The sequence below is a fragment of the Falco naumanni genome, unplaced genomic scaffold (genome assembly GCF_017639655.2).
Source record: "Falco naumanni isolate bFalNau1 unplaced genomic scaffold, bFalNau1.pat scaffold_46_arrow_pat_ctg1, whole genome shotgun sequence".
NCBI lineage: Eukaryota > Metazoa > Chordata > Aves > Falconiformes > Falconidae > Falco > Falco naumanni.
In genome coordinates, this window is record NW_024427526.1 from 73,200 (window position 1) to 83,282 (window position 10,083).

General features: G+C 55.1%; 1 pseudogene; it reads right to left on the bottom strand.

The window, feature by feature from the left end:
• Positions 1–6,626: 6,626 nt before the first annotated feature.
• LOC121082233 lies at positions 6,627–7,564 on the bottom strand (annotated as a pseudogene).
• Between the last annotated feature and the right edge of the window lie 2,519 nt (positions 7,565–10,083).

Below are 10,083 nucleotides of genomic sequence, written 5' to 3' on the forward strand. Positions count from 1 at the left end.
TTCTGTAATGCAGAGGAGAAGGAGATGCTCCAGAGGAGGGCTTCCTTGCCACACCATCAGAGGAGAAGGCATGGCGGCTCTCTGCTCCCAGGCACAGCCGCAGGGGTGTGAAGTTGCTGTGTGTGGAACAAGGGGTGCCCAAGGCCGGCTGGGCTGAGTGGGTGGTGGGAGACTAGAATTCATGTTGCTGGTTTGGAGCAGGCACTGAGAACCCAGCTCTCGTCAGCACTTTTCTGAGCTGCTCCTTTGGCCCTGCACACACCAGGATGGCCCTGGGCAGTGCCGTGCTGCCAGGAGGGTGCAGAAGGGCAGAGCTGAGCACAGAGCGGGTGGGATGGCTATGTGAGTCCTGAGTAGCTCGGAGGCACGGGGCCAGAGAAACAGCTCCTGGCAGGGACAGCTCCAGGCAGCAGAGACGTGGGCAGGCGGCAAGGGGGGAGCTGCTCCCAGAAACACTGTGGGAGGGGGGATTCAGGCCTCTCCCTGCCATCCCCTGCAGGGCAGGCACCTTCCCTGGAGAAAGCCCCTGCTCTTCTTTACCATCAGCATAGCCTCTGCACTTAGAGCCATGGGCTCAGTCGCCTTCTCCGTGGCCTCGCCCCAGAAGGGGAGAAATCATCAAATACCCTCCCAGCTGCCCCGTCCTGCCTCCACTGGTAGCAGCGCTGCAGCGTTTGTCCATCTTCCCCCCTTCTGTCTCTGCTCCTCCTGCTCTTATCACTCGACTTGGATGGGGCGTGGGCTTCAGAAGCACTTGAGAGACCAGCCTGAGGGGTCTTGCCATACAGGTTAGCCTATGGCAGTAAAGTCTCCCAATCGCCTCCTGATACCTAAGCTCCCAGAAGTCCAAAAGAGACACCTCTCACTTCAGGACAGCCCACCTTCAGGAGCTGGGAGGCTGCAGGCTGCCCTCCAGAAGGGCACAACTCTCCGGTGGCATGGCTGTGTGATCAGGGAGCCCCATGGAGAAGACACCCCAGGAATGCTGCTGGGTAGCTGTGCACAGGCAGCTGCAATGTGCCCTCTGTGTCCCTGGCTGCAAGGGCAGAGCTGAGATCCTTCTCAGGTATGATGAGGCAGCATGAGGAGTTTGCAGATCGGTACTTGGAAACTGGAGGCCTCTGCTCTCGGCAGCGTCCAGTTCCTTCTCTGGGAAGCACTGGGGGTGATAGTCCTGCAGGTCAAGGAGCTGCCAGCACAGGGCAGCTGAGACCAGGGCGGGTGGACAGACTGGCTGTCCTCAGTCCGCACAAAGGGACTGTCTCTTTGCCTCTCAGGGCCCACCTGATGGCACCTGGAGTGCAGCAGGAACGGCAGTGCCAAAAGCACTCCTCAGCTGTGGTGGGGCAACCGGAACAAAATACACAGAGAAAAATCCCCTCAACTCCGCTCCATAATGGGTGAACACGGGGTGACAATGCTGTGAAGCCCTTTGATGCCCTGAGTGTATATAATCGTAGGTCACACCACGTTCCTATTTCGCTGCTGCTGTAGGGAAGGACTGACTCCTGCAGAGCCCACAGCAGAGTCTCCTACTCCCTGGAGCACCCTCAGCAAAAAACAACTCAAGAGAGATCCGCTAAAGGTCTTCGGGAAAGCAGAGAGGCCTTTTCATTGGGGTTCCTCTGAGAAATATGTTAGGTTTTGCTCAGCAAAGTCTTGCCTAACTTCTCACTCTTTTCCCTCTCAGACAATCTCTATGCTTGGAGGCACCAGATGCCAAGTGGCAAGTCCCCACCCAGTTCCTCCTCCTGGCATTTGCAGACAAGCGGGAGCTGCAGCTCTTGCACTTCTGGCTCTATGGGCATCTCCCTGGCTGCCCTCATGGCCAGTGGCCTCATCATCACCACTGTACTGTGCGATCACCTCCTCCACACCCCCATGTCCTTCTTCCTCATAACCTCTCCCTCCTCGACCTGGGCTCCATCCCCACAACTCTCCCCAAAGCCATGTCCAGCTCCCTGTAGGACCAGAGCCATCTCTTACTGAGGATTTGCTGCCCAGCACTTACTGATTCTCTTTTTCATTTCAGCAGAGTATTTTCTTCTCACTGTGATGGCTTATGACTGCTTATGAGGTTTGCCAGCTACTTCACAAACCTGACAGCCTGCAGTTGTGCGTGAGGAGCTCCACAGTGGATGTCATTTCCCTCAGCTTCAGCAAAATTCTTCCCATGGTTTCCCTCAGCGTTCTTCTGCCCACGTGAGGCCATGACACTCTGGGTGGGAACAGAAAGAGATGGGTAAAACACCAGCGGGATGGTCAGGCTGAGAGAGCAGTGGGGAAGGGCTCACACCCCACCTGGAGGCCACTGGGACATACTGGGGCAGTGTGGACGTTGCAGAGGACTCTCCGGATTACAGTTTAAGGGCTGTATAGATGACCCCGTGGAGGCAAGTCTCACAGTGTCTGTCGGTGGCACCAAACTGAGAGGACCATCCCTGTGCCCTAGGGATGCCATGGAGGGGAACCCTGGCAGGTGGGGTGGCCGCCCTGTCAGGAGCTGCACAGATGCAGGACGGACCAAGGGCAGAGCCTGCCCCTCCCTCGCATGGACTAACACCCTGCAGCTGCAGGGCCTGGGACCTGCCTGGCTGGGCAGTGTCTGTGCAGAAAAGGCCCTGGTGGTGCTGGGGGACAGAAGGCAAAACACAATCCCACCCCGTGACCTGGCAGCAGAGGCAGCCAGCAGTGCCCTGGAGCGTATGAAGAGGTGCCTTGACAAGGGAGTGAGGGAGATTATTTTTTCCACGTTATCATCACTCATAACACCACATGTAGACCGCTGTGTTAATATTTTGGCCCTGACTGGGGAGGGAAGGAGGGAGGGAGCGGCTGGGTGGCTGCTGGGCTTTTGGCCAGTGACAAGCCATTACAGCAAGGAAGGTTTGTATAACTGGGAGGGAGTTGAGGAAGGAAGGGAGGCAGCAGAATATCCCCAGTACTTGGAGGGCCATGGTTTCATATCATTGGCCACCCCATTCAGAATCAAGCTGGGAACTCATCCTGAAATTCAGAACCAACAAGGTCCATAGACAGGCCAGGCTGTGCCTATGGTTGTGCCTGGAGACCCGCACACCTACGGCACAGGTTGTGCTGGGGCTGAATCTCCTGCCTGGCTTCAAGGGGCTCCTGGAGCCATGGACAAAGCTTTGGGTGGAGGCCCCAGGTGAGGCTGGTCAGGGCCAGGAAGGCCTAGGGATGCTCTCAGGGCCCTGCCCCCATGGGATCCCACCTGCCAGTGCCCTCAGCAGGCCAGGTTCTCCTTCCCTCCTGTCCTGGGCTGTGCTCTGCTGCTCTCCTTCCCCACTTATCTGGGGATCAGGGACACCACAACTGCACACTACTAGAAGCAAGGTGGCACTGGTCTTTACATCCCTGAGCATCTTGTCCTCTTTGTGGAGTCCCAGGTGCAGGTGAGCATCAGAGTGGGTGGCCTGTTTGGTCTGGGGAACTCGCCCACAAAGACCTGGGCTCCTGGCATCCTTGCTTACCTGTGCAGTGATCACCAAGGAGACGGATTCCCCCAGAAGAGCCAGGCTCTGTGATCCACAGGTTTCCTCAGGTCATTTCAAGAAGACATTGTTCATGCCTCACCCTGACTGTATGACCTGTCACTCTGTCCTGGCTCGGGCTGGCATGGAGTGCATGTTCTTCACAGCAGCCCTTCTGGTGCTGTGCTTTGCGTCTCTTCCTAAGGCAGCGCTGACCACACACCAGTGTTTTGGCCACCGCTGCAGAGCAATCACCAAGGCTTCTCTTTCTCACACTCTGCCTGCGCTACAAGGAGACTGGGGGGACGCAAGAAGCTGGGACAGCTGACCCCCATGACCACAGGGATATTGCATATCCCAGGACGTTGTGCTCATCAATAACAGCTCGGGGAAAGGAGGATGAAAAGAGAACGTTTGTGGTCATGGCATTTGCCCTCCCGTGTCACTGACAGATGTGCTGAAGAGCAGCTCTTATGGGGATGGCTGAACCCCTGCTGCCCATGGCAAGGAGTGAGCGAATTGCTCATGTTGCTCCTTGCACACACAAAGCTTTTGCTTCTCCTATTGAACTGTCTTTGTCCTGACCTGTGAGTTTTCCTCTGATTCTCTCCCCCATCACGCTGGGCATGGAAGGGGTCAGTGAGCAACAGATTCTGGGTGTTTGGGTGCTGGCCAGTGTCAAACCACAACTAATTCCTCCCACAGTGCCACCCTGGCTGGTCTCCCCTGTGATCCCAAAACAAGCTCCCACCTCACCCCTTGGCCCGTCCACTAGAAGAGCTCCATCTGTCTGAGCTGCCCTGACATCACACAGAGCATCCCCCTCCCCTCATCTTTCCCGTAGGTCTCCCCTACAGACCTTGTGTCTCCATCCCCCACCAAAGGCGTGGGAGCTGCCCTGCCCCTCCTCAGCGCTTACGGCACTGATGTCACAGCTCTGTGGTGGCACAGGGGGCTCCTGCTGCCCGCGCCCCAGGCGGTGGGCTCTGGGGCCCATGTGTGCTGCAGCACCTCAGGTGTGGCACCAGGGCCAAGGGCAGGCTTGTCACACGGACACCGGTACCCAGGGACGGGAGCCCTTGTGTGGGAGGGGTTTGCTGCCCAGCAGAGGATGCTGGAGCGGGTGGCAGGGGGCAGCAGAAGGATGAAGGAGCTTCCCACCACGAGAGCAAAGGCTGCAGTCCCCGAGGCCAGAGGGCAACAGGCCTGGGCTGCGCAGCCCTGGCAGGAGAGGGCTTTGCTCTCCCAGGTGACTCTGTAGCACCCTGCGGCCTGTGCCAGAGCTGAAGCTCATCTCCAAGATGGGCAAGATGCTGCTGCTGGTGCTGAGCAAGCCCCTGGGGGAGGCCAGCCTGTTATCCAGCCCTCCTGGGGCTATCCTGCTGGTGGCAGGCCGGCCAGAGAGCAGCTCTGCAGAGAAGGACCTTTGGGTGCCAGAGGACAAGCAGCTGAGCAGGAGCCATGTGACAGGCTCATGTGAGCCAAGGTAACACTTTTTGAACTGAGGATGTTCAACCACTGCAGGTAGTTGCCAAGAGTGGTTATGGAATGTCCACCCCTTGACATAGCCCAAACCTACCAAGCCAAGGCCTTGTACAACCGGCTTGAGCTGGCCGTGCCTCTCCTAGGGGTTTTCACTGGATGATCTCCAGAGGTCCCTTCCAATGTCAACATTCTCTGTCATTCTCTGAGTTTCAAGGACACAAGCAAGACAGAATGAAATGAAGAATGCATACCCTTGACCGCAAAGATAGCGGGGTCTATGGAGAGGACCCACGCTGGAGCAGGGCAGAAGTGTGAGGAGGAAGGAGCAGCAGAGGTGTTCTGTGCCATCAACCCTCTTCAACATCCCCCCCCGCACCTCTCAGGGTGTGCTTGTGTAGGTGAATTGGGACCAATGGAGTAATTTGGCCCTGGGAGAAACTGGGGAATGGTCTTCAATGTTTTGGTCATTGTTTCTCACAATCAACATCTTGTTTTAATTGGCAATGAATGAAATTGATCTTTGGCAAGACAACACATCTTTGGCTATGAGAGGGATCGGTAAGTAATCTCTCTGCCTTTACCTTGACCCAGGAGCATCGCTGGCTTATTTTCTCCCTTTGTCCTATTGAGTCAGGGGAGCAGATGAACAGCTGGGGGGCTGGCTGGGTGCTGGCCGTGGTTAACCCCACCACAGGACCATATCAGGACTGCTGAGCCCACAATGGAGCTCCCCAGCACAAGAAAGACCCTGCCAGACTGGAGCAAGTCCTGCAGAAGCCAGAAGGATGGTTGGGACCTGGATCATGTTATGGACAAGGAGAGGCTGAGAAACTGGCGTTTATTTGAGATAACACCTAGAGTGACAGACTGGAGAGCTGGACCCAGGCCAGTTGGTGGGATCTCAGTCAGTGGTTTACTTCACTATTTGTCAAAGCAAAGCCGTGAGGACATGATCTGGTTGGAGATGTCTGACCACGGCCTTGGCTGAGTGGCCAACTGTGGCAAGAGGTATGGGACTTGTGTGTAACCAGTGACGGTAGGAAAGTGGCTCCATTTACATTTAGAATTGCAATGGAGTTGGGTATCACTGAGCCACTAAGGATGACAGAGGTGACCATGCAGCAAATGTTCCTCGTAGGGACTGGGGTGTACAACAAGCAAAGGAAATGACTGGTGCTTAGGACATCTTGGGGCACCTGGGGCAGCTTCCCCTGGATGGATATCCAAGGAACATGGCACTGAGCAGAGCCCTGTGTCCCACCCGATTACTGCCTTGCTTCCTTCACCGTGACCCAAGGATTTACACCAGGACACCCTGCCGTGTGCCCCCACCCTGTTATTTGCCCCAACTTTGCACACTCACACAGCTGAGCTCTACACTGGTGCTTTACTCTCCTGGGAACTTGATAGATATCTCCACTACACAAGCCCCTTAAATTACAGAGATGTGACACAGGAGTCCAGCTGCACCACCCTGGATGCAAAAGTACAAAAGCCTCTGGGTCAGGCAGGCTGGGTTCATTCCTTTGAGGAAGTGGAGTGCATGCAAACATTCTAGGAGAAACACAATTGTGACATTAAAAGTGCTAAATGCACAGGATGTTCCAGAGATGACCAGGAGACACCTTGTGAAGAGATTGAGGCAGTTCAGTGCTGCTGAGAGAAACCTGACTGCATCAGCTTCTTCAGTGCGTCCTTCAGCTCCTGGTTCCTCATGCTGTAGATGAGGGGGTTCACTGCTGGAGGCACCACCGAGTACAGAACTGCCACCACCAGGTCCAGGGATGGGGAGGAGATGGAGGGGGGTTTCAGGTAGGCAAAAGTGGCAGTGCTGAGAAAGAGGGAGACCACGGCCAGGTGAGGGAGGCACGTGGAAAAGGCTTTGTGCTGTCCCTGCTCAGAGGGGATCCTCAGCACAGCCCTGAAGATCTGCACGTAGGACAGCACAATGAAAACAAAACACCCAAATAATAAAAAGGCACTAACCACAATAAGCCCCACTTCCCTGAGGTAGGTGTGTGAGCAGGAGAGCTTGAGGATCTGTGGGATTTCACAGAAGACCTGTCCCAGGGCATTGCCTTGGCAGAGCGGCAGTGACAGTGTATTGGCCGTGTGCAGCGCAGCATAGAGAAACCCACTGGCCCAGGCAGCTGCTGCCATGTGGACACAAGCTCTGCTGCCCAGCAGGGTCCCGTAGTGCAGGGGCTGGCAGATGGCCACAAAGCGGTCATAGGCCATGACGGTGAGGAGAAAATACTCTGCTGAAAGGAAAAAGACAATCAGGAAGAGCTGTGCAGCACATCCTGAGTAGGAGATGTCCCTGGTGTCCCAGAGGGAGTTGGCCATGGCTTTGGGGACAATAGTGGAGATGGAGCCCAGGTCGAGGAGGGAGAGGTTGAGGAGGAAGAAGTACATGGGGGTGTGCAGGTGGTGGTCGCACACTACGGTGGTGATGATGAGTCCGTTGGCCATGAGGGCAGCCAGGTAGATGCCCAGGAGAGCCAGAAGTGCAAGAGCTGCAGCTCCCGCGTGTCTGCAAATGCCAGGAGGAGCAACTGGGTGATGGAGCTGCTGTTGGACATCTGCTGCCTCCAACCATAGGGTCCCGTTCATGAAGAAAACATAGTGACAAGTCAGGAAAGATTTCTGTGAGCCACGTGAAAACCCTTTCTCCTAGATGCGCCCCCGGTGCCCCATGTCCCCCCCTCTGCCGTTCCTAGGAGAGCTCCCTTCCGAGCCCTGGCTGGAGCTGTGCTGAGTGCTGGCCGAGTGTGCTGTGAGGAGCAGGGGCTGTGCCCGCTGGCTGCCCAGCAGTGAGCCCTGCTCTGCAGCAGGGGCTTCATGGGAACCCTGGGGGCAGGGGCCAGTCCTGGCCTTGCCCTGGCTCAGCCCAAACTGCTCCCAGCGCAGAAGGGCCTGTCAGCATCGGCTCTGCCCGTGCTGAGCAACGGCCATGGCCAGAGTCAGGTCAGGAGGGCTTTGTGCTGTGCTCAGGGAGAGCAGAGTGAGTGCTGAGAGGCAAGGGGACTGTCTGTGCCTGAGGGCAGAGGCAGGCACTCTGCTCTCTCCATCCCTCTCCTTCCCAGCTGCCCGGCAATTGCTCCTTTCTTAGATGGAGAGTGATCACACTGCCATGTTACCCTGACAAGCAGCCAGGCACTGCTGAGAGCAGAGGGATCCACTGCAGAGAACAGAATGCCTCATCCCTTCCCGAAGGCTCAGCACCACACTGCTATCCAAGGACACCCAGGGCTCACTGTGTGCCCTGGCAGGCACATACAGCTTGGGTCGACACCCGAGGTAGGTAGTCAAGGGTCCTGACCATGGCAAGTTCTTGCAGGAGACTCAGCTCCTCCCCCAGCCTCACAGACTGCATTGCCCACAGCATCACAGGTTAGGGGAAAGCTGGGACACCTCCATGCTAGAGGACATGTCTGCACAGGAGGACCCACAAGGTCTGCGCCTGAGCCTGCAGCTGAAACCCCTATTGCCAGAGAGCCTGTCTGCAATGCCAATAGCATCTGAGCAAGGCCAGGAGAGAGACAAAGGGACACTCGGGAACTCCTTCCCCTTGCCCAGCCCGGCACACCACCTCCCACACAGCAGCAGTGCAGGACAGTCACCCTCAGGCTCTGCTCAGCGAGAAATGGCAGCGTGGCAGCAGGAGAGATGCACTTCATCCCTTCTGCTGCTCTGCTGGACCAGGGGGTGTTGAAACACATGAAACCAACGGTCTAAAGGCTGTGCTGGGTGGGAGAGGAGAGCAGAGGTGTGTTGCTCAGGGAAGGCACCTGCACGGCAGACCACGGCCAGGAGGTGCCCCTATCTCCCCTGCATCAGGGTTCCCCTCAGCATCTCCCCCCTCCCTGCCCAGGGCTCTGCTGCCTGCAGCTGTCCCTGCCAGCAGCTCTTTCTCTGGCCCCAGGGCTCTTCCCTGCCAGCGCTCACAGAGCCCAGCTCAGCCCTGTGGATAACTGGCTAGCTGAAAAAAGGTCTCATAGACATAGTCCAGCTGGCTGGACAAAAATGCACATCGCTCTCAGCTTATCTGAAGTAAAGCAAAATACACTGTCTTTGGCTGTTTTTGTTACACAATAACAGGAAGATTTTGGTGGGAAAAGAATGTTGCAGGTGGTGTTGTCTATTTGTTAAAGAGTTGAGATCAATTGATTTTATTGGTTTGATTATCTGATTTTATAGTGTTATTTTATAGAATAGAAATATAAGAGGATAAAAATACATGTTGAAGAAAGTTATGATTATTTAGTAAAAGTAGTTGTGAGACCCTTTATACATTTTGTACTAAGGCCAGAAGAATGGGTTGGAATCATTGTTGAAGCTTAAGTAATAATTTAGAGTTTGAAAGGTTTCGTTGTATCTAACTAGTCTTCTGTATATAGAAAGTATATTGAGATGCCAGAATGTAGGATTAATGGGAACTGGGGAGAGTCGACTGGAACAGCTTGTAGTTACCTGCCAAGAAACCGTGAACTTTAGTAAAAGGTAATTCCGGTAGGGGGAGATCGCGACCACCGACTCACATACCACCTACCCAAATCGTACCCTAGACCCATTTCTGGACCTTTCTAAGCTTTATTGCGCAGAATCGGATATGGGAGGGAGAATATGTTAATGATTTCTGGGAAATGTTATGATTATGCATGAATACTTAATGAATATGTATGATAAGTATTATATATGGTGTTTGATTTTGAGACCTGGCGTGCGTTGATCGACGAGAGGACTCAGCTCACGCACGCGGCCGTCAATAAAGAAGTGTCTGCTTATCTACATCACATTGGTGTCGATAAGTTCTTCATTCCGAGATTTCGGTAACAGTTTTGGCGACCCAGATGGGACCTCGCTGAAGGAGACCGGAGGAGTCGGGGACCTGATCGGTTCCAGCCGGCACCGAGGATTTCTCGGGGATACCCATCGATCCCCGATCCGTAAGGCTCTTCGCGACGTTCCCTGGATATTTGGTAAGACACTTCTTTTTTTAATTGTAGTAAGTGGGTGGGAGTCCCACTAAAGTAAGTAAGTAAGTGCACTAGAGAAAGTGGGGGGGAGTCCCACTATAATAAGTGTATGGTAAGGAGTGGGT